At 47.6% G+C, this 25603-nt stretch overlaps 2 pseudogenes; one reads left to right on the top strand and one right to left on the bottom strand.

Moving 5' to 3' along the window:
- Window positions 1-1418: 1418 nt before the first annotated feature.
- Window positions 1419-1903, bottom strand: LOC118653329 (annotated as a pseudogene).
- A 6446-nt stretch (window positions 1904-8349) lies between these two features.
- On the top strand, window positions 8350-23336 carry LOC118653487 (annotated as a pseudogene).
- The last annotated feature ends 2267 nt before the right edge of the window (window positions 23337-25603 follow it).

Raw genomic sequence — 25603 nt, 5'->3', positions numbered from 1 at the left:
TCGTGGAGCAGGAGGGAGTACTCCCAACACTCCTTCCTTCTCGGAGGCTCCTGCATGGCAGTACATCTCTGCTGCTTGTACTGAGTCCCTGAAAATCTTCCCAGTTGCAAAACAAACTGTTTCTCTCCTGAGAGCGGTCAAATTGGGGGAGGGAAATGCCTGCGACCAGAGGGGAAGGGGGAAATTGGCTCCTCCTCACCACCATTCTCTTGGTTCCTCTAGATTTCAAGGAAGAGTCAAAGACAAAATTAGTATTTTATTTTATTTTTTATTTTTTTAATATATATTTTATTGATTTTTTACAGAGAGGAAGGGAGAGGGATAGAGAGTTAGAAACATCGATAAGAGAGAAACATCGATCAACTGCCTCCTGCACACCCCCTACTGGGGATGTGCCCGCAACCAAGGTACATGCCCTTGACCGTAATCGAACCTGGGACCTTTCAGTCCCCAGGCTGATGCTCTATCCACTGAGCCAAACCGGTTACGGCCAAAATTAGTATTTTAATTAATTTCAGAAAAAGATATCACATGAATGTCGATTAGAAAACATGACTTGTTTTTGTGTAATTGCAAGGAAAAGAAATAACCCTTAACAGGTTCAGCAATACTTTTCTGGATCTTTCTCTTGTATCAAAATCTATACATCTTCTCCCCAAAGCACCTGCTTCAAAAGCCAACTCATGCTCTCTCTCTCCCTCTGGCTGAGACAGGCTAACCCCCCACCATGTGGGTGCTAAGGACCCTGAGTCTGATCAGTGAACAGAACGGTCCTTTAAGCCACAACCCACAGGTAGTGGCACCCAGAGCCCCACTCCCAGTTCTCATGGGAGAGGCCACAGAGCTGGCTTTGTTTCCACCGTCTCAGGAAGAGGAGCCAAGAGCTGACCCTCAGCACAAATCAAGGCCCAATATGGAGAGAGTAAGGGCTCCTAGGCCCCGAGCAGGCTGCAAGCAGGGGCAGGAAGAGGGAGCTGCTGCAGCACCCCATCTTTAGAAACAAGGGGACCCTGGGACCCTTCCCACAGCTGAGCTCCAGGGACAGCGCAAGCACACAGGTCTGAACAGGCGAGATCTGAGGAAATCAGGGAACTAATCATCTGGGGCAGTGGTTCTCAACCTTCTTAATGCCATGACCCTTTAACAGAGTTCCTCGTGTTGTGGTGACCCCCAATTTCATTGTTACAAATTGAACATAATTAAAGCATAGCGATTAATCACAAAAACAATATGCAATTATATATGTGTTTTCCAATTGTCTTAGGCACACACAGGACATTTTCAGAGATAGACCACATATTGGGATACAGACAAAGTCTCTTCAAATTTAAGAAGGGGTTGCTACCCACAGGTTGAGAACTGCTGATCTGGAGGAAGAGGAGCTGGGGCGGATCTCTTCACATGGCTGGCAGCCCCACTTAGGACAGTACGCTGAGGACCAAGACAGCCACTCTGGACTGATACAGGTGAGGGACCTTCAGGCCTTTTCCCAGGTCCCACATCAAGTGTCGGATCCTGTTCCAGGTGTGATACATGAGAAAGAAGGTGAAAGCAAACTTGGCTGAGTGGGTCAGCACTGGTCCCAGACACAGGGACTTCCCCAGTTCCATATGAGACTCGAAGTTCCCAGGGAGCAACAGAGCCAACGAGCCAAAAAGAGAGACCCCTGCACTCAAGGCAACACCAGTGTCGCGGTGGCCAATGGACATTGCCATGGGAAGAGATCAACTGTAGATAGTGATATGAGACAGAGGGCGGTTTGAACCAGTGTTCTTATTCCAGAATCTCTCCATCTCTTCCTTGGCTGAGGTTCCCAAAGGAACAGCATTTCTGATACAGAGCTGAGGACTGAGGTGGCCACAGAGGCAATACGGCTGACAGGTCTCAACAAGAGCACAACCATCTTTTGTTTGTTTTTTGTCTCTATGTCATTTATTTCCGCTCTGATCTTTATTATTTCCTTCCTTCTGCTTACTCTGGGTTTTTCTTGTTGCTCTCTTTCGAATTCTTTAAATTGTAGGGTTAGATAATTTTTTACCAGTTTTTCTGGTAAGCCTGTAGTGCTATGAACTTCCCTCTCAGGACTGCTTTCACTATGTCCCATTGATTTTGGATTGTTGTGTTTTCATTGTCATTTTTTTCCAGGATGTTTTTTATTTCTTCTTTGATCTCTTTGGTAACCCAATCATTGTTTAATAGCATGCTGTTTAGCTTCCAGTGTTTGATTTTTAAATCATTTTTATTGTAGTTGATTTCTCATTTTATGCTATTGTGATCTGAGAAGATTGAAATTGCTCGATATAATTTCAATTTTCTTAAATTTGAAGAGACTTTGTCTGTATCCCAATATGTGGTCTATCTCTGAAAATGTCCTGTGTGCATGCACCTGAGGAGAATGTATATTCTGTAGCTTTGGGGTGAAATGTTCTGAAGATGTAATGTAGTTTCATCTGATCTAGTGAGTCATTTAGGATTGCTGTTTTTTTATTGATTTTTTTTTTTTGTCTAGAAGATTTATTCAGTGATGCCAATGGTTTATTAAAGTCCCCTACTATGATTGTATTGCTGTCGATCTCTCCCTTGGTATCTCTCAGAAGTTTTATTATATATTTGGATGCTCCTGTATTGGGTGCATATAAGTTTACCAGAGTTTATCCTCTTGTTGTATTGATCCCTTTAGTATTACAAAGTGACTTTTCTTATCTTTTGTTATGGCCTTCCCTTTGAAGTCTATTTTGTCAGATATAAGTATTGCTACCCCAGCTTTTTTTTTTTTTTCCATCTCCATTTGCCTGCAAAATTTTTTCTATCCCTTCACTTTCAGTCTGTGTGAGTCTGTTGTTCTGAGGTGGGTCTCCTGTAGACAGCATATATATGGGTTTTGTTTTCTTATTCATTTGGCTTCCCTATGTCTTTTGATTGGAGCATTTAATCTATTTACATTTAAGGTTATTATTGACTAGAGGCCTGGTGCATGAAAATTCATGCACTTGGGGGGATCCCTCAGCCTGGCCTATGCCTTCTTGCAGTCCAGGAGCCCTCAGGGGATGTCTGACTAATGGGGAGCCAGCCTAAGACACAGTCTGGCCTCCCTCTGTAGGAAACAACCAGGCAGGCCGATCAGGGGATGGTGCGGGCCAGCAAGTGGCCAGCCCAGCGCCACCCCCCCCCCCCCCACTGCTGCCGGTGGCCTCCCTCTGCGGGAGGCAACCAGGCAGGCCTATCAGGGGAGTGTCAGCCAGCCCTGCCCCGCCCCCTCTCCCCCAATCGCTCCTCTGCTGCCGAGGGTCGCCGCCACCCTCCGATCACCATCCCCTCCCTCTGCCCGCTGGCACATGCCTTGGCTGGCCTGGTGCTGCCTGCTTGCCAGTCATGCCCCACACTGACTGGTCATTCCACCATTCAGTCTATTTGCATATTACACTTTTATTATATAGGATAAGTACTTGTTTGTTGCCATTTTTACTCTTTATGCCTGTGTTCCTTCCTCCCTTTCTATTTCTTCTTTATAACAGTCCCTTTAGCATATCTTGCATTCTTGGCTTGATGGTAGTAAACTCCCTTAGGCTCTTTTGTCTGTGAAGCTCCTGATTTCACCTTCAATTTTGAATGATAGTCTTGTTGGGTAGAGTATTCTTGGATTTAGTCCCTTGCTTTGTATCACTTTGTATACTTCATTCCATTCCATTCTGGCCTCTCATGTTTCTGTTGAGAAATCAATTGACAGTCTAATGGGAGATTCCTTGTAGATAACCTTCCGTCTCTCTCTTGCAGCCTTTAAGATTCTTTGTCTTTTATCTTTGCCAATTTAATACGATGTATCTTAGTGTGGGTTGTTTTGTATTCATCTTGTTTGGGAGTCTCTGTTTGTGTGGCGTTTTTCTTTCCTAAATCAGGCAAGTTTTCTGTCATTATTTCATCAAATAGATTTTCTAATCCTTGCTCCTCTTCTTGTCCTTCTGGCTCCCATATTATATGGATGTTGCTTCATTTCATGTTGTCCCAAAGCTCCCTTAAGCTCTCCTCCTGCTTTCTAATTTTTTTTCTCCAATTCCTGTCTTCTAACTAGCTGATTTGGTCCTCTGCTTCTTCTAGTGTACTGTTGAAACCTTCCATTGTGTTCTTTATTGTAGTTATATCATTCTTCATTTCCTCTTGATTCTTACATAGGTTGTTGATTTTCTCCTCCAGGTGGTTTAGAAACTTTATGACCCTTACTCTGATTTTTTCTCAGAAATTTTGCTTGCCTCCTTTTCTTTTCTTTTTAAAAAAATATATTTTTTAATTTATTTCAGAGAGGAAGGGAGAGGGCGAGGGAGATAGAAACATCAGTGATGGGAGAGAATCATTGATAGGCTGCTTCCTGCACGCCCCACACTGGGGATCGAGCCAGCAACCCGGGCGTGTGCCCTGACCAAGAATCAAACCGTGACCTGGTTCATAGGTCGATGCTCAACTACTGAGTCACACTGGTCTGGCACCTCCTCTTCATTTAGTTCCTTTTCTGATGATTCCTCCTTTTCTTTCCTTTGGGGGTTGATTCTTTGTCTCCCCATTTTTGCTGTCTCTTTCTGGCCCTGGGCTCCCTGCTTTGGGTCCGAGGAGTTGACGCCCCTAGTGGTCCAATGATCTGGGACTCGCTAGCCCAGGGGCTTGGTCTTCTTTGAGTTTCACACCTTTATTGTCTCTGCTCTGAGTTGTACCCCCTTCTGCCATGATTCTGGTCCCTTAGTTGTTCACTTCAGATTCTTGGGATCGGCGGGGGCACATGCACAGTTCCTCTGGTGTGTGACTCCCTGTGAGGGCCCAGAGCCCTCTGGCATTCAATTCACTGTGTGGCCCCAGCACCCAAGGCAGGATGGTACCCTAGGTCTCTCTGGGAGCACTTGTAGCATGATCCTGTGACCTGTGGCTGGGCACACCAGGTTGCACCAGCAGCTCTGACCTAGGCTGGGGGTAGGGTACACACCAGTGACAGGTCTGTGGTGGGTGCAGAGTGGGCATTGGCCTGAGGCTCTGTCTGGGTGGGGGTGGTGCGTGCACCAGTCTGTGCCTCTGTACTGGGACCAGGGATGGAGTAGGTTGCACTCACAGCACTGGGACCTGAAGTGTGGGATCCGGGGATGCTGGGTTTGGGCTCCGGCAAGGAGGTGCAGCTCAGGAGTTTCTCTCTGACTTGCACTCACTACAGACATCTGGGACCCCTGTCACGATACCATTCTGCTCACTGCCAGGGCACAATGGTGGTTCCAGGCAGGTTATGGTTGGCCAGCAGCTCCCTGAGTAGGTCTGGGGGTGGTGTCCAAGGTTGGTCTGGATGTTGGTGTGGCAGTACTCCTGGCCTCCATTGTTCCCCTCTACAAGATGGCATGGGTTTCCATTCTCCAGGTGTTCTCTGCCCTTCTTTATTGAAAATTGTCTCCTCAGATGTGCCTAATTTGTTAATTCTGGGTTGACATTCTCTGATTTAGTTGCTTTTTCAGTCCCAGGAGGAGGTGCATAGTACCTCTGCCTATTTGGCCACTATTTTCTTCCTTTCCTCAGTCCTATTATTTCTATGCTTTAGTTTTACAAAAGTTAAATAGATTTCTACAGTTTGACCTGAGAGCTTAACTACCATGTATAATGTTTCTATAGGAGAATGCATTCTGAGTTGCCAAGGACTTAAAAACAAATTTTTAGAACAAAACCCATTTAATCTACACTAATAAAAGAGAAAAATGGTAATTGGCGTACGACACTACCCTTTTCATTGGCTAATCAGGGCTATATGCAAATTAACTGCCAACTAAGATTGGCAGTTAACTGCCAACAAGATGGCGGTTAACTGCCAACAAGATGGCGGTTAATTTGCATATGTAGGCACAATGCAGGGAGGCGAAAGGGAAAGCAGGAAGAAGCCCCCTGCCACTGACAGTGATCAGAAACCCAGGGGGGAGCTAAGAGCTGGGGGGCAGGGCAAAGGCGGCCCCAGGGCCGCCTTTGCCCTGCCCCCCAGCCATGATCAGAGAATCAGGTGCCTTTTCTGCCCTGGCCAGTGATAGCAGGAAGTAGGGGTGGAGCCAGCGATGGGAGCTGGGCACGGTTGAAGCTGGCAGTCCCAGGAGCTAGGGGTCCCTTGCCTGGGCCTAAAGCGAAGCCCACGATTGCGGGGCCACTGCAGCTGCGGGTCCCCGCTGCCCAGGCCGGATGCCTCAGCCAGAGGCATCCTGCAGGGGCAGGGGCAGAGCCTGCAACAGCGGGGAGCTGGGGGTTCCCTGCCCAGGCCTGACACCTCTGCAGGAGGCCTCAGGCCTGGTCAAGGGGCCGATCTGGTGATTGGTGATCGGAGGGTGATGAGGGTCAACTCCTCTGGCCGAGGCATCAGGCCTGGGTGGGGGGCGGAGCCGGGGATTGGGGGGATATGATGGTCCCCTTGCCCAGGCCTGAAGCCTGGGTCAGAGGCGTCAGGCTTGGGCTGGGGGTGGAGCAAGCGATCAGAGGGAGATGGGGGTCCCCTTCCCAGGCATGATTCCTGGGCCAGAGGCATCAGGCCTGGGCTTGGGGCAGAACCAGTGATTGGGGGAAATGAGGGTCCCCTGCCCAGGCCTGACGCCTCTGTCAGAGGCGTCAGGCCTGGGCAAGGGGCCGATCCTGCTATTGGAGGGTGATGGGGGTCAACGCCTGAGGGCTCCCAGTATGTGAGAGGGGGCAGGCTGGGCTGAGGGACACCCCCCACACACACACCCAGTGCACGAATTTCGTGCACCGGGCCCCTAGTAGAATATAAAGTCTTAAGCCAAAGGGCTATGTATCTGTAGAGTTCCAGGCATCTGAGTGCTGGTATTTGGAAGGGTGAAGGAGAGAAAAGGAACTAATCTTTTACTGAGGGCACATATCCTATCTAATAAAGATGGAATATGCCGGGGTCCAGTCTCAGCGGTCCAGGGGTTCCCAAAGGTGTGGATGGTGTCAGGAAAGAATGAAGGACATGGAGACAGCATTCAGATGATCAGCATAATTAGGTTCTTTTTTATTGCCCTGTTACAACTGTATTTATACTATTTGATTCTATACCCATGCCTCTATAGTTACATCATGGTATGTTTTGGGTCCTCCTTTGACCTTTTACAGTTTCTTGTTTACAGTTTCTTACCTGACTTTTGCTAAAAATCTTATTTCTATTTAGCTCTACTGATTTTAATCTTATCTATTGTCTATGTTTCTACATTCTATTCTAAAGGTTAGTCTCTGTGTTCCATTATAAGGGCTAGTCTGTTATTTCTATTCTAAGGTTACTATTCTATTGCTCCACTATTAAGCTATAAGGAAAAAACTGAAGGAGGTTTTCCTATTCTATGGCCTAAGTCAGTGGTCGGCAAACAGGCTCGCGAGCCCCATGTGGATCTTTGGCCCCTTGAATGTGACCTTAGGAGTACCCTAATTAAGTTAATAACAATGAACCTACCTATATAGTTTAAGTTTAAAAAATTTGGCTCTCAAAAGAAATTTCAATCATTGTACTGTTGATATTTGGCTCTGTTGACTAATGAGTTTGCCGACCACTGGCCTAAGTAAAGGTTATGTAGCTTAAGTGTGATTGTTCTTAGCTATGGTGATTAACTACCTGCCGGGCACTTAGTTTAAGTCTTTCTGCTTGCATAGCTCGCATAAGATTTTTAGATAAGGAGCCTGCCTGCATTGTTTGCAGCGGTATTTCTTTAACTGTTTGATAGTTGTCCTTTTAGCCTTACTGGTGGTCTTCCTTGGGACTGCCCTGCGTCGGTGGGTTTTTAGGGGTATAGGCTTTGGTACTTTCTCTGGTGGGTAAACCCCTGGGGATGTGGGCCTAGAAAGTCCTAAATTTATTGCTAACAGTCTTAGTCTAAGTTCCTCATAAGTGGTACATAGTATTTCGGTAACATTAGGGGGTTTTACTGATTCATTCCCTTCCCTAGTCCTGTTAATCCCTAACTCTAGGGAAACATTCCCAGCTGGGGAAACAACCTTTCCCAGGGAGGTGGCCCTGGTAAGAACACATAGCGTTAAGAAGGGGAGCAAACATATTAAAAACAGTACGCCATATACACCAGGTCCCTTGGAACATATGCTGTGCGGATGTTTCTTCCCTGCAGCAACTGTGTCAAGCAGCAAGGATGGAACGTCTTCAGGCATCAATATGCAAATTGATCATCACACTGTCACAAAGATGGTGGCACCCATATGTTCCACTTCTATGGGAACGTATGCACAGGTGACCCAGAGCGCCTCATTTGGATATACCAATACAGACGTCAAAGGGTACTTATTATTAATTAATTAGGCCGAGCTTAAACTAAAACTAAGAAGAGAGGAGACACAGAAAACAAAATGCAAGAATCACACAGGTTTATTTACCAGAGAGCTGATGGGTTTCAGTCCTTGGCAGGCCACCCGGAGGCACTCACTGACAGAGACACACGGAGGTCGTCAGGTACGCAGCTGCAGGTGCTTGGTCTCTTGACACGAAGAGAGGCCTCTAACAGTCTGGGCTCAGAAGAAGAACAGGAATTGCAGTTTCCAGGGGGAAGGAGAACGTCTTGTTTGTGGAGGTCAGACAGGCGTCTAACTGCTGCTGTGAGAGTCCTTCTTTTTATACCCGACGGGTGGGCTTCTTCAGTGTCTCATATCAGTGTGCTCCGGGGGTGCCTTCTGGGCTTATCAGGATAAACACGCAGGGAGTTACAAGTTGTTTACCAGGGGGGCATAAGCATGGAGTTACAAGTTATTTATCAGGGTCACACATACACACACACAAGTTAGTTCCTCCTCTAAGTAAAGTTAAAATTCCCTCTAATACAAAATGAAATTTGCTTATGCTAACTTATACTAATACAAAATGGAGTTTGCTTATGCTAACTTATATTAACTAAACTTATTACTATAACACCATAGCCACAAGATGGTGGTGCCCAGTCCCCTCAGCCCCACCGAGTCCCCTAGTCCTTTCAACCCGCCGGGGGGAGCGGCCAAAGCCCCCCAGTCCTCTCAGTCCCGCCTGGGGCGGGGGTGGGGGGAAACAGCAGGCAAGCGGCCGAAGTCCCCCAGTTCTTTCAGCCCAAACTGATTACTATGGCAAGTGGACTGAGAAGGTTTTCAGCAAGTGTGAAAAGCAAGCCTTGGCAGGATTGAGGGAGTGCCAGTGGGCTCAGGGCCACTGCCACCTGGGGAGGCCCTCGGAGTTCGGTTCTGAAACCACAGGGACCCGCTCCAGTGTGGGCTGGGGAGGAAGCACCGCTGCCGCCTGCTCAGCGTCAGGTCCTTGGTTAAGGAAGCGGGTCCAAGTCGCAGCCACAGAGCCTGGCAGGGCTGTCTCACCCCAGACCATCCTGGCTGAGCTCTGGCGGGGGCATCTGGGATCACTGTCTGCCCCCGGGCCACCTGCAGACATTGGTGGAGTGGGCGCAGGTTGAACATTTTTAATGAAAATGGGACACCTGCGTCCCACATTGCCACACCCCGGTCCCTGGCAAGGATAGGGCAGCAGGATTGGGGCTCAGCCTGGGGACCTCATTAGGTGGCACCGGGACTTGGGAGGGGCTGGGAGCAGAGGGACCCAGTCTCCGTGCTGACTGCAGGACGGACCCGAGGTGCCTCCAGTCACTGTCACCCACCCAGCGCTGGGCCTTGGGCCCTCACTCCGGAGCTCAGCCATTGGAGGCACCGGCCCCGGGAATGTTTTTCATGTTATCTGGCTGGAAGTACAGGAGGCAGGTGAATTAGAGTTGTGAATGTAATTTAATTTCTCCAAACTCAGAGCTATTTTCTTTCCAAATACATCAGGGGCCAGGAAACGTTCAAAGAACTGAGGAACCATTCCCAAATCAGGAAAGGAAGTCACAGGGTGTATACTATTGCTGCAAATACAGTATTTCCTATTACTTACAACATATACAATGTAATGTATTAGATGCCTTCCTATCACATGAAGTATGTATTCTCATAGAGTAATACTGGTACATATGTTATAGTTATGGTGGTATGTCATATCCTATCTATACTAATAAAAGGATAATATGCTAATTAGACCGAGAGACCTTCCAGACGTCTTCCAGACAAAGCCATGGTTGTGGGGCCAAGGCAGAGGCAGTTAGGGGCGATCAGGCCAGGAAGGGAGGGCAGTTGGGGATTATCAGGCTGGTGGGGGGGGCGCAGTTGGGGCTGAGCAGGCTGGTAAGGGGGGGCAGTTGGGCATGAGCAGGCTGGCAGACAGAGTGGTTAGGGGTGATCAAGCAGGCAGGCAGGTGAGCAGTTAGGAACCAGATTGGAGAGGGTGCAGGCCGGGTTACGGGCCCCCCCCCCCCCCGGGCACAAATTTAGTGCACTGGGCCACTAGTAGTATATATGGATCTAGGTCCTAGTTGCCTATGTTTAAATCCTAGCTTTGTCGCTTGCCAGCTGTGTGACTTTTGGCAAGTTGCTAACCTCTTAATGCCTTCTGCTTTCCATGTATAAAATTGGATAATAGTACCAATCGCCTAGAGTTGCTGCACAAATAAAAGGGCAGACACACGTAATGCTCTTAGACTAATACCTGGTACACCATATAAATTTTAGTTACAACTGTTATAAATGCCTAGAAACTTTCTTTTTTTTTTTTTTAATTTTTATTGCTTAAAGTATTACAAAGGGTATTACATATGTGTCCATTTTATCCCCCCCCCCCAGACAGTCCCCTAGCCTCCCCTATCCCCCAATGTCTTATGTCCACTGGTTATGCTTATATGCATGCATACAAGTCCTTTGGTTGATCTCTTACCCCCCTACCTCCTGCCCCGCAACCCTCCCCGGCCTTCCTGCTGCAGTTTGACAATCTGTTTGAGGCAGCTCTGCCTCTGTATCTATTATTGTTCAAAAGTTTATAATGGTCTCTATTATCCATGAATGAGTGAGATCATGTGGTATTTTTCCTTCATTGACTGGCTTATTTCACTTAGCATAATGCTCTCCAGTTCCATCCATGACGTTGCAAATGGTAAGAGTTCCTTCCTTTTTAGAGCAGCATAGTATTCCATCGTGTAGATGTACCACAGTTTTCTAATCCATTCATCTACTGATGGGCACTTAGGCTGTTTCCAGATCTTAGCTATGGTGAATTGTGCTGCTATGAACATAGGGGTGCATATATCCTTTCTGATTGGTGTTTCTGGTTTCTTGGGATATATTCCTAGAAGTGGGATCACAGGGTCAAATGGGAGTTCCATTTTCAGTTTTTTAAGGAAACTCCATACTGTCTTCCATAGTGGCTGCACCAGTCTGCATTCCCACCAGCAGTGCATAAGTGTTCCTTTTTCTCCACATCCTCTCCAGCACTTGTCGTTTGTTGATTTGTTGATGATAGCCAGTCTGACAGGTGTGAGATGGTACCTCATTGTTGTTTTGATTTGCATCTCTCGGATGATTAGTGACTTTGAGCATGTTTTCATATGTCTCTTGGCTTTCTGAATGTCCTCTTTTGAAAGGTGTCTATTTAGGTCCTTTGCCCATTTTTTGATTGGATTGTTTATCTTCCTTTTGTTAAGTTGTATGAGTTCCCTATAAATTTTGGAGATTAGGCCCTTATCAGATATGACATTGGCAAATATGTTTTCCCACACAGTGGGTTTTCTCGTTGTTTTGTTGATGGTTTCTTTTGCTGTGCAGAAGCTTTTTATTTTGATGTAGTCCCATTTGTTCATTTTCTCTTTCGTTTCAAGTGCCCTAGGAGCTGTATCAGTGAAGAAATTGCTTCGGCATATGTCTGAGATTTTGTTGCCTTTGGATTCTTCTAGAATTTTTATGGTTTCCTGTCGTACATTTAAGTCCTTTATCCATTTTGAGTTTATTTTTGTGTATGGTGTAAGTTGGTGGTCTAGTTTCATTTTCTTGCATATATCTGTCCAATTTTCCCAACACCATTTATTGAAGAGACTATCTTGGCTCCATTGTATGTTCTTGCCTCCTTTGTCAAATATTAATTGAGCATATTGGTTCGGGCCGATTTCTGGGCTCTCTATTCTATTCCATTGATCTATATGCCTATTCTTGTGCCAGTACCAGGCAGTTTTGAGAACAGTGGCTTTGTAATACATCTTGATATCTGGTATTGAGATCCCACCTACTTTGGTCTTTTTCAGGATTGCTGCAGCTATTCGGGGTCTTTTTTTATTCCAGATGAATTTTTGGAGAGTTCGTTCTAGATCTCTGAAGTATGCCATTGGTATTTTAATGGGAAGTGCATTGAATTTATAGATTGCTTTGGGTAGTATGGACATTTTAATGATGTTGATTCTACCAATCCATGAACACGGTATGTTCTTCCATCTGTTTATGTCTTCCTCTATATCATTTTTCAACGTCCTGTAGTTTTCTGAGTAGAGGTCTTTTACCTCTTTAGTTAAGTTTATTCCTAGGTAGCTTAATTTTTTTGGTGCGATGGTAAACGGGATTGTTTTTATAATCTCTCTTTCTGAAAGTTCACTATTGGTGTATAGAAATGCCTCGGATTTCTTGGGGTTAATTTTGTATCCTGCTACATTGCCAAATTCATGTATTAAGTCCAGTAGCTTTTTGATGGAGTCTCTAGGGTTTTGTATGTATAATATCATGTCGTCTGCAAATAAGGACAGTTTTACTTCCTCTTTTAAAATTTGGATGCCTTTTATTTCTTCTTCTTGCCGAATTGCAATGGCTAACACTTCCAGTACTATGTTGAAGAGGAGTGGTGAGAGGGGGCATCCCTGTCTTGTTCCTGTTCTTAGGGGGAATGGTGTTAGTTTTTGTCCATTGAGTATGATGTTGGCTGTGGGCCTGTCATATATGGCTTTTATTATGTTGAGGTATGATCCTTCTACTCCCACCTTGCTGAGAGCTTTTATCAAAAATGGGTGTTGAATTTTGTCAAATGCTTTTTCTGCATCAATTGATATGACCATGTGGTTTTTTTCTTTCAATTTGTTTATGTGATGTATCACGTTTATTGATTTGCGGATATTGTACCATCCTTGCATCCCTGGGATAAATCCTACTTGGTCATGGTGTATGATCTTTCTGATGTACTGCTGGATCCGATTTGCTAAGATTTTGTTGAGGATTTTGGCATCTATGTTCATGAGGGATATTGGCCTGTAATTCTCTTTCATTGTGTTGTCTTTACCTGGCTTTGGTATTAGGGTGATGCTGGCTTCATAGAATGAGCTTGGAAGTGTTCCTTCCTCTTGGATTTTTTGTAGTAGTCTGAGGAGGATAGGTTTTAGTTCTTCCTTGAATGTTTGGTAAAACTCCCCTGTGAAGCCGTCTGGTCCTGGGCTTTTGTTTGCTGGAAGCTTTTTGATGACTGCTTCAATTTCTTCCATAGTTATTGGCCTGTTGAGATTTTTAGATTCTTCCTGATTGAGTTTTGGAATGTTGTATTTTTCTAGGAATTTGTCCATTTCCTCCAGGTTGTCTAGTTTGTTGGAGTAGAGCTGTCCATAGTATTTTTTAACAATCATTTGTATTTCTGTGGGGTCTGTTGTTATTTCGCCTCTATCGTTTCTGATTTTGTTTATTTGGGTCCTCTCTCTTTGCTTCTTGGTGAGTCTGGCTAGAGGTTTGTCAATCTTGTTTATCCTTTCAAAGAACCAGCTCTTGGTTTCATTGATTTTCTGTATTGTTTTTTTGGTCTCTATGTCATTTATTTCTGCTCTAATCTTTATTATCTCCTTCCTTCTGCTCACTCTGGGGTTTTCTTGTTGCTCTCTTTCTAATTCTTTGAGTTGTAGAGTTAGATGATTTACTACCATTTTTTCTTGTTTTTTGAGATAGGCCTGTAGAGCTATAAACTTCCCTCTCAGGACTGCTTTCATTGTGTCCCATAGGTTTTGGATTGTTGTGTTTTCATTGTCATTAGTTTCCAGGATGTTTCAAATTTCTTCTTTGATTTCATTGGTAACCCAAGCAATATTTAATAGCATGCTATTCAGCTTCCAGGTGTTTGAGTATTTTGCGTTGTTTTTATTGTAGTTTATTTCTAATATTATGCCATCGTGGTCTGCGAAGACGCTTTTTATGATTTCAATCTTCTTGAATTTGGGGATACTTTGCTTGTGAGCCAATATATGGTCTATTTTTGAATATGTCCTATGAGCATTTGAGTAGAATGTATATTCCCTGGCTTTCGGGTGAAGTGTTCTGAAGATGTCTATTAAGTCCATCTGATCTAGTGAGTCATTTAGGATTGCTGTATCTTTGCTGATTATTTGTCTAGAAGACTTATCCAGTGCTGTCAGTGGTGTATTAAAGTCCCCTACAATGATTGTATTGTTGTCGATCTCTCCTTTGATATCCTCCAGGAGTTTTTTTTATGAATTTGGGTGCTCCTGCATTGGGTGCATATATGTTTACCAGGGTTATATCTTCTTGTTGTATTGATCCCTTTAGTATTATGAAGTGGCCTTCCTTATCTCTTGTTATGGCCTTCACTTTGAGGTCTATTTTGTCCGATATAAGTATTGCTACCCCAGCTTTCTTTTCCTTTCCATTTGCCTGAAAGATATTTTTCCATCCTTTCACTTTCAGTCTGTGTGAGTCCCTTCTAATGAGGTAGGTTTCTTGTAGACAGCAGATGTATGGGTCATGTTTTTTTATCCATTCAGCCACTCGATGTCTTTTGTTTGGAGCATTTAGTCCGTTTACGTTTAAAGTTATTATTGAAAGGTACTTGTTTGTAGGCATTTCTGTTTTTGTGTGGCTGTTTTCTTTCTGAGCTTTTTATTTCTTATTTTTATACCAGTCCCTTTAGCATTCCTTGCATTGCTGGCTTGGTGGTGATAAACTCCCTTAGCCTTTTTTTGTCTGTGAAGCTTCTTATTTCCCCTTCAAGTTTGAATGATAGCCTTGCTGGATAGAGTATTCTTGGATTCAGTCCTTTGCTTTGCATCACTTTGTAAATTTCCGTCCATTCTTTTCTGGCCTGATGTGTTTCTGTTGAGAAATCATTTGACAATCTAATGGGAGATCCCTTGTATGTAACTTTCCGTCTCTCTCTTGCAGCCTGTAAGATTCTCTCTTTGTCCTGAACATTTGCCATGGTAATTATGATGTGTCTTGGTGTGGGTCTTTTTGGGTTCACCTTGTTTGGGACTCTCTGGGCTTGTGTGACTTTTTTCTTCCCCACCTCAGGGAAGTTTTCTGATATTATTTCTTCTAATAGGTTTTCTAATCCTTGTTCATCCTTCTGTTGTTCTGGTACCCCTATTATTCGTATGTTGTTTCGTTTCATGTTGTCCCAAAGCTCCCTTAGGCTCTCCTCCTGTCTTTTCATTTTTTTCTCCAATTGCAGTACGTTTTGGGTGTGTTTTGCTTCCTTGTCTTCTAAATCACTAATTCGGTCCTCCGCTTCTCCTAGTCTACTGTTGATACTTTCAATGGAGTTTTTCATTGCAGCTATATCACTCTTCATTTCTTCTTGGGTCTTACTTAAGTTGTTGATTTTTTCATCTGTTTCTTCTAGCTTCTTGGAGAGGTTGTCGATTTTTTCCTCCATCCGGTTTATGCACTCTAGGACCCTTATTCTGAATTCTTTTTCTGTCATGTTGCATGCCTCTGTATTACTTAGCTGCTTTTCTGGAGAGTCCTCCTTCTCTTTCCTTTGGGGGTTTCTTTGTCTACCCATGTTTGATCTCGCTGACATATCTAGACGTTGAGTCGTTCAGTGGCTGCTCCCTTGGTGGCAGTGACTCCTTGGTCTGTGGTTGCTCTTCGGGCGGTTGCGGTAGCAGCTGCTCTTCAGTTGGCAGCAGCTCCTCTGGTGGGTGCTGTTCACAGCTGTGGTGGCTCTTCTGGCTGGTGGAGCAAGGTTTCACGTACAGCTGCTGTTCCTCAGCAGAGGGTGTGGTGCTCAGGAGGTTGCTGTTGCTTGGATCTGCTGCGTTGATTTAAAGGCACAAAATACAACACAACAAGGCACCACGTACCAGGCACTATACACAAATATATTCACGATATGAATAACCCCAAATAAAGGTGACCACGTGAATTAAGAGAATTAGGGGATAAGGAAGAAGGAAGAGAAAAAGAGAAAAGAGAAAAAAGAAAAGAAAATTAGGGACCAAAAAAAGGAGTGCAAAAATGAAATTGGGAAAAAGGAGGGGGGAAAATAAAAGCGAGAAAAGAAAAGAAAAGAAAAAAAAAGAGCGAAAAGAGAGAATGAAGTGGAAGAGGGGAAGAGACTTTTTTATATGAGGAGAATACTCCTATAGAACAGCCATTAATCCCAACAAATTCCAGCAACAGCTCCCTGGAGATGGATGCAAACTAGAAACAACCAATAATATAACGATGAAAATAGAATGGAGAACACTAATCCCAAAATAAAATAAAGAGAAAATAAAATGGCACTTTAAAAAAAAAATGGTAAAATGGTAGCAGTAATAATACTGGTTAAAAATAAGAAGGTAGTAATTAAAAGGGTAAAATCAGGTGATGGAAAAAAGAAGAAAAAAAAAAGAAAAAAAAGAAGAAGAAAAGAAAAAAAAGAAAAAAAAAGAGAAAAAAAATTGGTTTCTTAGTTAAAAGGTGAAAAAAGAAAAAAAAAATATTGCAGTAGTGAAGGTCCTTCGGTTCTTCTATTCTTCAGTGTGGCTCGCCTTAGACCTGCCAGGTATTCAGGAGAGTGTTGAGTTTCCCTGCAATACACTGTTCCTCTGTGTTGTAAACCACAGTCCTTATTTTAAAGCAAGCCGCATTTGTTTCCCAGACTGCCTTATTTTGTGTTTAGCAAAGAGTCAGTTTGTGGGTCAGCCTCTGGGTGGCAGTGTTCTGGGGTTGGCCTCTGAGGCTATAGGGCCTCTCTGTCCAGTGGAAGTTTACTGCCCAGAGCTGGCTGCGTAAGAGTTACCAGTGCTGTGTTGTTGCTGGGATTGAAAATCCCTCTATAGGCCAGACCTTGTTAACTCCCAGGGACTGATCAGGTTATTTTAATCCTTGATCTCCTACAGGGTGGAATCTGGGTGTGGCTGTGCTCCTTGCCTGGGGGCTGGGGGGAGGAGTCTCACTCTCCGGAGAGAATGGCTGCCTCAGCCCTGGGCTCAGGGGTGTCTCAGCACTCAATTCGCTGCCACCTCTCCCTGCCCCCCTTCTCTCCTCAGTCTCTCCCCAGATTCCACTCCTCCGCACACTCTCCCTCTCTTCAGCACAGGTGAGTGTCTGTATCCGAAATGTCCCATGAACAGGGTTCAGTGAAAACAAACAAACAAACGCCGGCCGCGGAAATGGGGAAGGCTTGGTTTCTGTAAGCTTCTTCTCTTACCGGGACTGCATGGTCTGGTCAGCTCTTCAGGCTGCCCCCTTTATGCTCAGTCCTCTGTGATCACAGACCCAGCTCTCAATTCCCCCGGCGGCGCCAGGAATCCCGCAGTTCTCCTTTCCCCCGTCAGGGGCTCTGCCTGTCCCAAGGGACTCGGCTGTCTGCCACGCGGTCTCCCTCCGACTCTCTGGGCTCAGAGGTGTGGCAAACTTTCCTGCCCAAATCCCTGGTTTTTTTACCTTTCCAGGGGAGTTCTGCTCTTCCCGGCTGCAAACCGTCTCGCCAGCTGAGGAATTTCGCCAATTCGGGGTGGATGTTACTAGTTTCAGCTGCTCACTCCATTTGCTCAGGGACACGACCTGGGACGCGTCTGCCTATACCGCCGCCATCTTCCCAGAGAAGTCCTAGAAACTTTCTTATAGTCTTTTTTGCCTCTCTGCTTCCTTAGCCCTACCCATTAGTTTATTAGTTAATCTCTAAAGCTTCGGCTATTTTAGAATCCAGGCATTTACAGTCTTGGAATATTTGGGCCATCCTTTAACCATTCCACCCAGAGATTCTCCAGTCTATCGGTTAGACAAAGTTAGGATGTTCTTTTTAATCTAGGCCAAATCCTATATACCACAAAAGAAGTCAAATATATTTTTGTGTGGACACCAAAGAAAGCAATTCTCATTTGTTCATTTGTTTGTTTTATATAGAAGAGTATAAAGTTGAGGAGAGTAAACTTGGGTTTGAGTTTTAAAACTTCAGATTCGAAGATATGCCTAGAATCTAAATTCAATGTATGAAGGTGATTTAAATGGGAAACTTGAAATTTCAGTGAGGTTTTTATGAATTTAGAATTTTGCTTTTCACTCTTGAATCAAATTTTTCAAACCTAATTCAGATTGCATATCATATTTGATCGAAAGTACAACACTGTGGTTTTGCAAAAACAAATAGCCATCCTTGATACAGAAGGCAAAAGATAACTTAAAAAGTTTATTAAAGAGGCCCTTTCTAAACATTTTTATGAGATAAATGCAAGGAAATCAGAAACATGTTTTGGATTTCCCTGAAATTACTCAGTAACGGAGAGCTTCAGTTCACATATAAATAGACTAAGGTTTTTAAATTAGAGGTGATCAATAATGCCATTATTATCCTACTTGGCTAAAGCAAGAGGCTAGCAAAGAACTCATGAAGAACTCTAGTATATCTTCATAGAATATGTAGTTAACGTTTGGCTAAGGACCTCCTCACCCATGCCTCCATCATTCTTTTTAAGTATTTGTTGCGCTTTTAGACATATTCAAGAGAGCAGATTTTGAAGGATGAGAGAGAGGATTAAAAAATGTAGTGTTAGGCCGATAGTGCAATATAATCCTTAACGGCCATTTGCAAGCTTTCCACCACAGGAGAACAATAGACCAGGAAAAACCCGTTGGACATCAGGACTTACCAGTGGTTCTCAACCTTGGCTGCACATTAGAATCACCTGGGAATCTTTTTTAAATCCTGATTTCTGGGCCTCTTCCTTCGGAAATTCTGTTTCTTTGTTATGGGGTGGGGCCACAACATTAGTAACAGAATTTCCGGAGGATGCGGCCCAGAAATCAGGACTTTAAAAAGATTCCCAGGTGATTCTAATGTGGAGCCCAACGGGCTGATCCGGGGCTACAGGATCTACTACACCATGGAGCCGGAGCACCCCGTGGGCAACTGGCAGAAGCACAACGTGGACGGCAGCCTGCTGACCACGGTGGGCAGCCTGCTGGAGGATGAGACCTACACCGTGCGCATGCTGGCCTTCACCTCCGTGGGCGACGGGCCCCTCTCGGACCCCATCCAGGTCAAGACGCAGCAGGGAGTGCCGGGCCAGCCCATGAACTTCCGGGCCGATGCCAAGTCTGAGACGAGCATCGGGCTCTCATGGAGCCCCCACGGCAGGAGAGCATCGTCAAGTATGAGCTCCTGTTCCGGGAAGGCGACCACGGCAGAGAGGTCGGGAGGACCTTCGACCCGGCCACAGCGTTCGTGGTAGACGACCTCAAGCCCAACACGGAGTATGCCTTCCGCCTGGCGGCACGCTCCCCACAGGGCCTGGGCGCCTTGACCTCGGTGGTGCGGCAGCGCATCCTGCAGTTCAAACTGTCTGCCCCCCCCCCCAAGATGTTAAGTGTGTCAGCACACGCTCCACGGCCATTTTGTTAAGTTGGCGCCCGCCACCGCTGGAAACACACAACCGGGCCCTGGTGAGCTATAGCGTCCGCTACCGACCGCTGGGCTCAGAGGACCCGCAACCCAAGGAGATGAACGGCATCCCCCCGACCACCACTCAGATCCTGCTGGAGGCACTGGACAAGTGGACGGAGTACCGCATCACGACTGTCGCTCATACAGAGGTGGGACCAGGGCCCGAGAGCTCGCCCATGGTCAGCCGCACCGACGAGAACGTGCCCAACGCGCCGCCACGGAAGGTGGAGGAGGAGGCGCTACGCCACGGCCATCCGCGTGCTGTGGCGCTCAACCTTGCCAGGCCTGCAGCATGGCCAGATCCGCGGCTACCAGGCCCACTACGTGCGCATGGAGGGCGCCGAGGCCCGGGGGCCACCTCGAATCAAGGACATCATGCTGGCTGATGCCCAGGAGATGGTCATCACAAACCTGCAGCTTGTGACCACCTACTCCATCACTGTAACCGCCAACACTATGAAAGGCGATGGCGCTCGCAGCAAACCCAAGGTGGTAGTGACCAAGGGAGCAGTGCTGGGCCGCCCCACCCTGTCGGTGCAGCAGACCCCGAGGGCAGCCTGCTGGCACGCTGGGAGCCCCCAGCTGGCACCACTGAGGACCAGGTACTGGGCTACCGCCTGCAGTTCGGCCGAGAGGACTCGTCACCCCTGGCCACGCTGGAGTTCCTGCCCACCGAGGACCACTACACGGCCTCAGGCGTGCACAAGGGGGCTACGTATGTCTTCCGGCTGGCAGCCCGCAGCCGAGGTGGCCTGGGCAAGGAGGCGGCGGAGGTCCTGAGCATCCCGGAGGACACACCCTGCGGCCATCGGCAGATCCTCTAGGTGGCTGGCGACGCCTCTGCTGGCACCGTCCTGCTGCGCTGGCTGCCGCCCGTGCCTGCGGAGCGCAAAGGGGCCATCGTCAAGTACACAGTGGCGGTCCGGGAGGCCGGTGCCCTGGGCCCCGCCCGGGAGACTGAGCTGCTGGCAGCGGCCGAGCCGGGTGCTGAGAACTTGCTCACGCTGCAGGGCCTCAAGCCCGACACGGCCTATGACCTCCAAGTGCGGGCCCACACGCGCCGGGGCCCCGGCCCATACAGCCCCCCTGTCCGCTACCGGACGTTCCTGCGGGACCAAGTCTCGCCCAAGAACTTCAAGGTGAAGATGATCATGAAGACGTCGGTCCTGCTCAGCTGGGAGTTCCCTGACAACTACAACTCTCCCACACCCTACAAGATCCAGTACAATGGGCTCACACTGGAAGTGGATGGCCGCACCACCAAAAAGCTCATCACGCACCTCAAGCCCAACACCTTCTACAACTTCGTGCTGACCAACCGCGGCAGCAGCCTGGGCAGCCTCCAGCAGACGGTCACGGCCTGGACTGCCTTCAACCTGCTCAGCGGTAAGCCCAGCGTGGCCCCCAAGACCAATACCGACGGCTTCATCATGGTGTATCTTCCCGACGGCCAGAGCCCCCTGCCCGTCCAGAACTACTTCACTGTGATGGTGCCACTGCGCAAGTCTCGTGGTGGCCAGTTCCTGACCCCACTGGGCAGCCCGGAGGACATGGACCTGGAGGAGCTCATCCAGGTCATCTCCCGGCTGCAGAGGCGCGCAGCCTGCGGCACTCACGCCAGCTCGAGACGCCTCGGCCCTACATCGTGGCTCGCTTCTCCGTGCTGCCCCCCACCTTCCAGCCTGGGGACCAGAAGCAGTACGGCGGCTTTGACAACAGAGGCCTGGAGCCCGGCCACAGCTATGTTCTCTTCGTGCTTGCCGTGCTGCAGAAGAGCAAGCCCACATTCGCTGCCAGTCCCTTCTCAGACCCCTTCCAGTTTGACAACCCGGACCCCCAGCCCGTCGTGGACAGTGAGGAGGGGCTCATCTGGGTGATCAGGCCGTTCTGGCGGTGGTCTTCATCATCTGCATCGTTATTGCCATCCTGCTCTACAAGAACAAACCTGACAGTAAACACAAGGACTCGGAGCCCCGCACCAAATGCCTGCTGAACAACGCCGACCTTGCCCCCCACCACCCCAAGGACCCCGTGGAAATGAGGCACATTAACTTCCAGACACCAGGCATGCTTAGCCACCCACCGATCCCCATCTCAGACATGGCGGAGCACACGAGCGCCTCAAGGCTAATGACAGCCTCAAGCTCTCCCAGGAGTACGAGTCCATTGACCCAGGCCAGCAGTTCACGTGGGAGCATTCCAACCTGGAAGTGAACAAGCCCAAGAACCGCTACGCCAATGTCATTGCCTATGACCACTCCCACGTCATCCTCCAGCCCATCGAAGGCACTGTGGGCAGCGATTACATCAACGCCAACTATGTGGACGGCTACCGATGGCAGAATGCGTACATCGCCATGCAGGGGCCGCTGCCCGAGACCTTCGGGGACTTCTGGCGCATGGTGTGGGAGCAGCGCTCGGCCACCATTGTCATGATGACCCGGATAGAGGAGAAATCGCGGGTCAAATGTGATCAGTACTGGCCCAACAGGGGCACGGAGACCTACGGCTTCATCCAGGTAATGCTGCTGGACACCATCGAGCTGGCCACGTTCTGCGTGCGGACCTTCTCCCTGCACAAGAACGGCTCCAGCGAGAAGCGTGAAATCCGCCAGTTCCAGTTCACAGCGTGGCTGGACCATGGGGTGCCCGAGTACCCAACCCCATTCCTGGCTTTCCTACGGAGAGTCAAGACCTGCAACGCCCCGGATGCCGACCCCGTCGTAGTCCACTGCAGCGTCGGGGTGGGCCGCACGGGCTGCTTCATCGTCATCGACGCCATGCTGGAGCGCCTCAAGCCAGAGAAGACGGTGGACGTGTACAGCCACGTGACGCTCATGCGGTCCTAGCGCAACTACATGGTGCAGACCGAGGACCAGTACAGCTTCATCCACGAGGCCCTGCTGGAGGCCGTGGGCTGCGGCAACACGGAGGTGCCCGCCCACAGCCTCTAGGCCTACATCCAGAAGCTGGCCCAGGTGGAGCCCAGCGAGCACATCACCGGCATGGAGCTCGAGTTCAAGCGGCTGGCCAACTCCAAAGCCCACACATCCCGCTTCATCAATGCCAATCTGCCTTGTAACAAGTTCAAGAACTGCCTGGTCAACATCATGCCGTACGAGAGCACGCGGGTCTGTCTGCAGCCCATCCAGGGCATGGAGGGCTCCGACTACATCAATGCCAGCTTCATCGATGGCTACAGGCAGCAGAAGGCCTACATCGCCACGCAGGGGCCGCTGGCGGAGACCACGTAGGACTTCTGGCGCATGCTATGGGAGAACAACTCCACCATCGTGGTGATGCTCACCAAGCTGCGGGAGATGGGCCGGGAAAAATGTCACCAGTACTGGCCGGCCGAACGCTCCGCCCGCTACCAGTACTTTGTGGTGGATCCAATAGCGGAGTACAACATGCCACAGTACATCCTGCGGGAATTCAAGATCACTGACGCCCGGGACCGCCAGTCGCGGACCGTCCGGCAGTTCCAGTTCACGGACTGGCCGGAGCAGGGCGTGCCCAAGTCGGGGGAGGGCTTCATTGACTTCATCGGCTAAGTGCACAAGACCAAGGAGCATTTCGGCCAGGACGGCCCATCTCTGTCCACTGCAGTGCCGGAGTGGGCAGGACCGGCATCTTCATCACACTCAGCATCGTGCTGGAGCGGATGCGGTATGAAGGCGTGGTGGACATCTTCCAGACGGTGAAGATGCTGCGGACCCAGAGGCCGGCCATGGTGCAAACGGAGGACGAGTACTAGTTCTGTTACCAGGTCGCCCTGGAGTACCTGGGGAGCTTTGACCACTATGCAACCTAAAGCCATGGTCGCCTGGCCGAACTCCAAAGGTTCCAGACACCTCTGCCCGAGCCGGGTGGGGCCCGGGAGGCCTGGACCCGCCCCAGCGGCAGCGTTTCTACACGGTCTCTGGGAACGACGCGGCCCCCAGCAACCTCCCTGGCACCGGCTGCCGCCTTCAAATACTTGCCACATTCCTCGTTTCCTTCTGATTCCAAAATGAGCAATTCCGGGGTGGGGGGTGGGGGGGTGAGCAAATGGGGGTTCTCCCCAGAACAAGAGGAGGGCAGGGGCCATGAACTTGACCTCTCGTCCCCCCCCCCCCCCCCAGATAGCCTTCCAGCCCTGCACTCTGGGGGTGCCGGGCTGGGAGGGCAGAATTCAGCTTTCTTTTCTCCCTGTAACTGTCCAGTGACATTTTCTTTTTTTTAAATAGCATATTTTTTTTCCAATTTTTTTTAAAAGGAAGAAACAAACTGAAAAAAAAGTGACTTGCAGTCAATGAATTTAAAAAGAAAAACCTTGCTTATTCCTGTTACAAAAAAAAAAAAAAATGTAGTGTTAGGCCTATAGTGCAATATAATCCTTAACGGCCATTGCAAGCTTTCCACCACAGGAGAACAATAGACCAGGAAAAACTTGTTGGACATCAGGACTTACCAGTGGTTCTCAACCTTGGCTGCACATTAGAATCACCTGGGAATCTTTTTTAAAATCCTGATTTCTGGGCCTCATCCTTTGGAAATTGTTTCTTTGTTATGGGGTGGGGCCACAACATTAGTAACAATGAAACAGAATTTCCGGAGGATGGGGCCCAGAAATCAGGACTTTAAAAAGATTCCCAGGTGATTCTAATGTGCAGCCAAGGTTGAGAACCACTGACTTAGACCATACAAGGAATGAAAATTGACCTGAAGGCACCTGATTGCACACCTGGATTCTATCTGCATTCCAAGCCCACCAGCTCAGCCCTCAAACACACTGACAAGTTTCCTGCCAGTGACTGCATACAAGGATGAAACTCAAGCTCCTGGGGGCTGCCATCATCAACCCAATATCCCCTTGGCTCGGTGCTGTGCAGACCTTCCCTTTGGATATCCCATCCCACATCCTCTTCCCTTAAATAAATTCAATGTTCTTAAATCACCCTCTGAGATGGCTATTTAGCCTACCTGCGCACCACCATGCTAACCCATCATGTTCATCTTGTAAACATAAAAACATTGAAACCTGTAAAGAATTTTTGTGAGTTTATTTGAGCCAAACTGTCGACACATGCTGGGAAGCAGAACCTCAACGGATTGAGATAATGCTCCAGAGAACAGCAGGTTTTCATCTATTTTTATAAATTGCAATCAAAGGAGCGGACATAGGTGGGTTACATAAAATCCAATAGTGATAGATTAGAGAGGTGGGAGAAAGCAAAGCAGGAAAACCCTTGGGATTGGATAAAAAGTAAAATGATAGACACATACTTAGGTGGTTGCAGTTTAGTTAATAGTCAACAATTAACATAATAACAATAACAATGAAGGACCCCAAGGGGTCTGGAAAAAGGGAAGTTACAAGTTACCCAGACATTTCAAGTATATGTTATCATAGACACAAAAAGACAGATAGACTCAGTTAAGGTAAAGGTTGACCTTGTCAGTGAAGATACTGGCCTAGGACATAAGTACCCACCATAACTGCTTTTAGATAAAGTTTAATTTTAGACCATCCTTTGTGGTTACTTGAGGTCTCTGAGTTTGCAAGACTGCCATGCAGGCCTCCCCTGAGCTTGTCAGGATAACATGTGGCACCTTTTGTCCACAACCTTTCATGTAGGTCATCCAGTTATACCTTTCATAGCTCCAGCCAAAGAGAATAGACACAGGTCCCTGTGTGTGACAAGTTGCAGTATGTAGTGAAAAGATGAAATCTGGATTCTGCTGCTGACCATCATTTTCAAAGTTCAATGGGTAGCTGTGAAGACTCAATGAGATTATTGGTGAAAAGTTGCTTTGTAAACTAAACCACTGTGCATACTCAATACTTTCCCTCCTCTGTGCACTATTTCATGCCTTCAATACAAAATCAGGTCTTTAGTATTATATCTCAATTGCCAGTTGTTAAGTCATTGAAGGCATGGAGCATGTCTGCCTTTTTCACTGCTATAACCCTGCACCTTGTGCAGAGCCTGACACAGAGTTTGCTTTTGTGTCACTTTTCTCATCCTTAGTGCCATCTCTGTTGCAGAGCCCTAGTGCCTCATACTTCCCCCTTAAAAATGCCCTGGGGAAAAGAAC

Source organism: Myotis myotis, unplaced genomic scaffold (assembly GCF_014108235.1).
Source record: "Myotis myotis isolate mMyoMyo1 unplaced genomic scaffold, mMyoMyo1.p scaffold_m19_p_4, whole genome shotgun sequence".
NCBI classification, from domain to species: domain Eukaryota; kingdom Metazoa; phylum Chordata; class Mammalia; order Chiroptera; family Vespertilionidae; genus Myotis; species Myotis myotis.
Note: the sequence above shows the minus strand (reverse complement) of the source record. Positions and strands in the feature narration are given on the sequence as shown.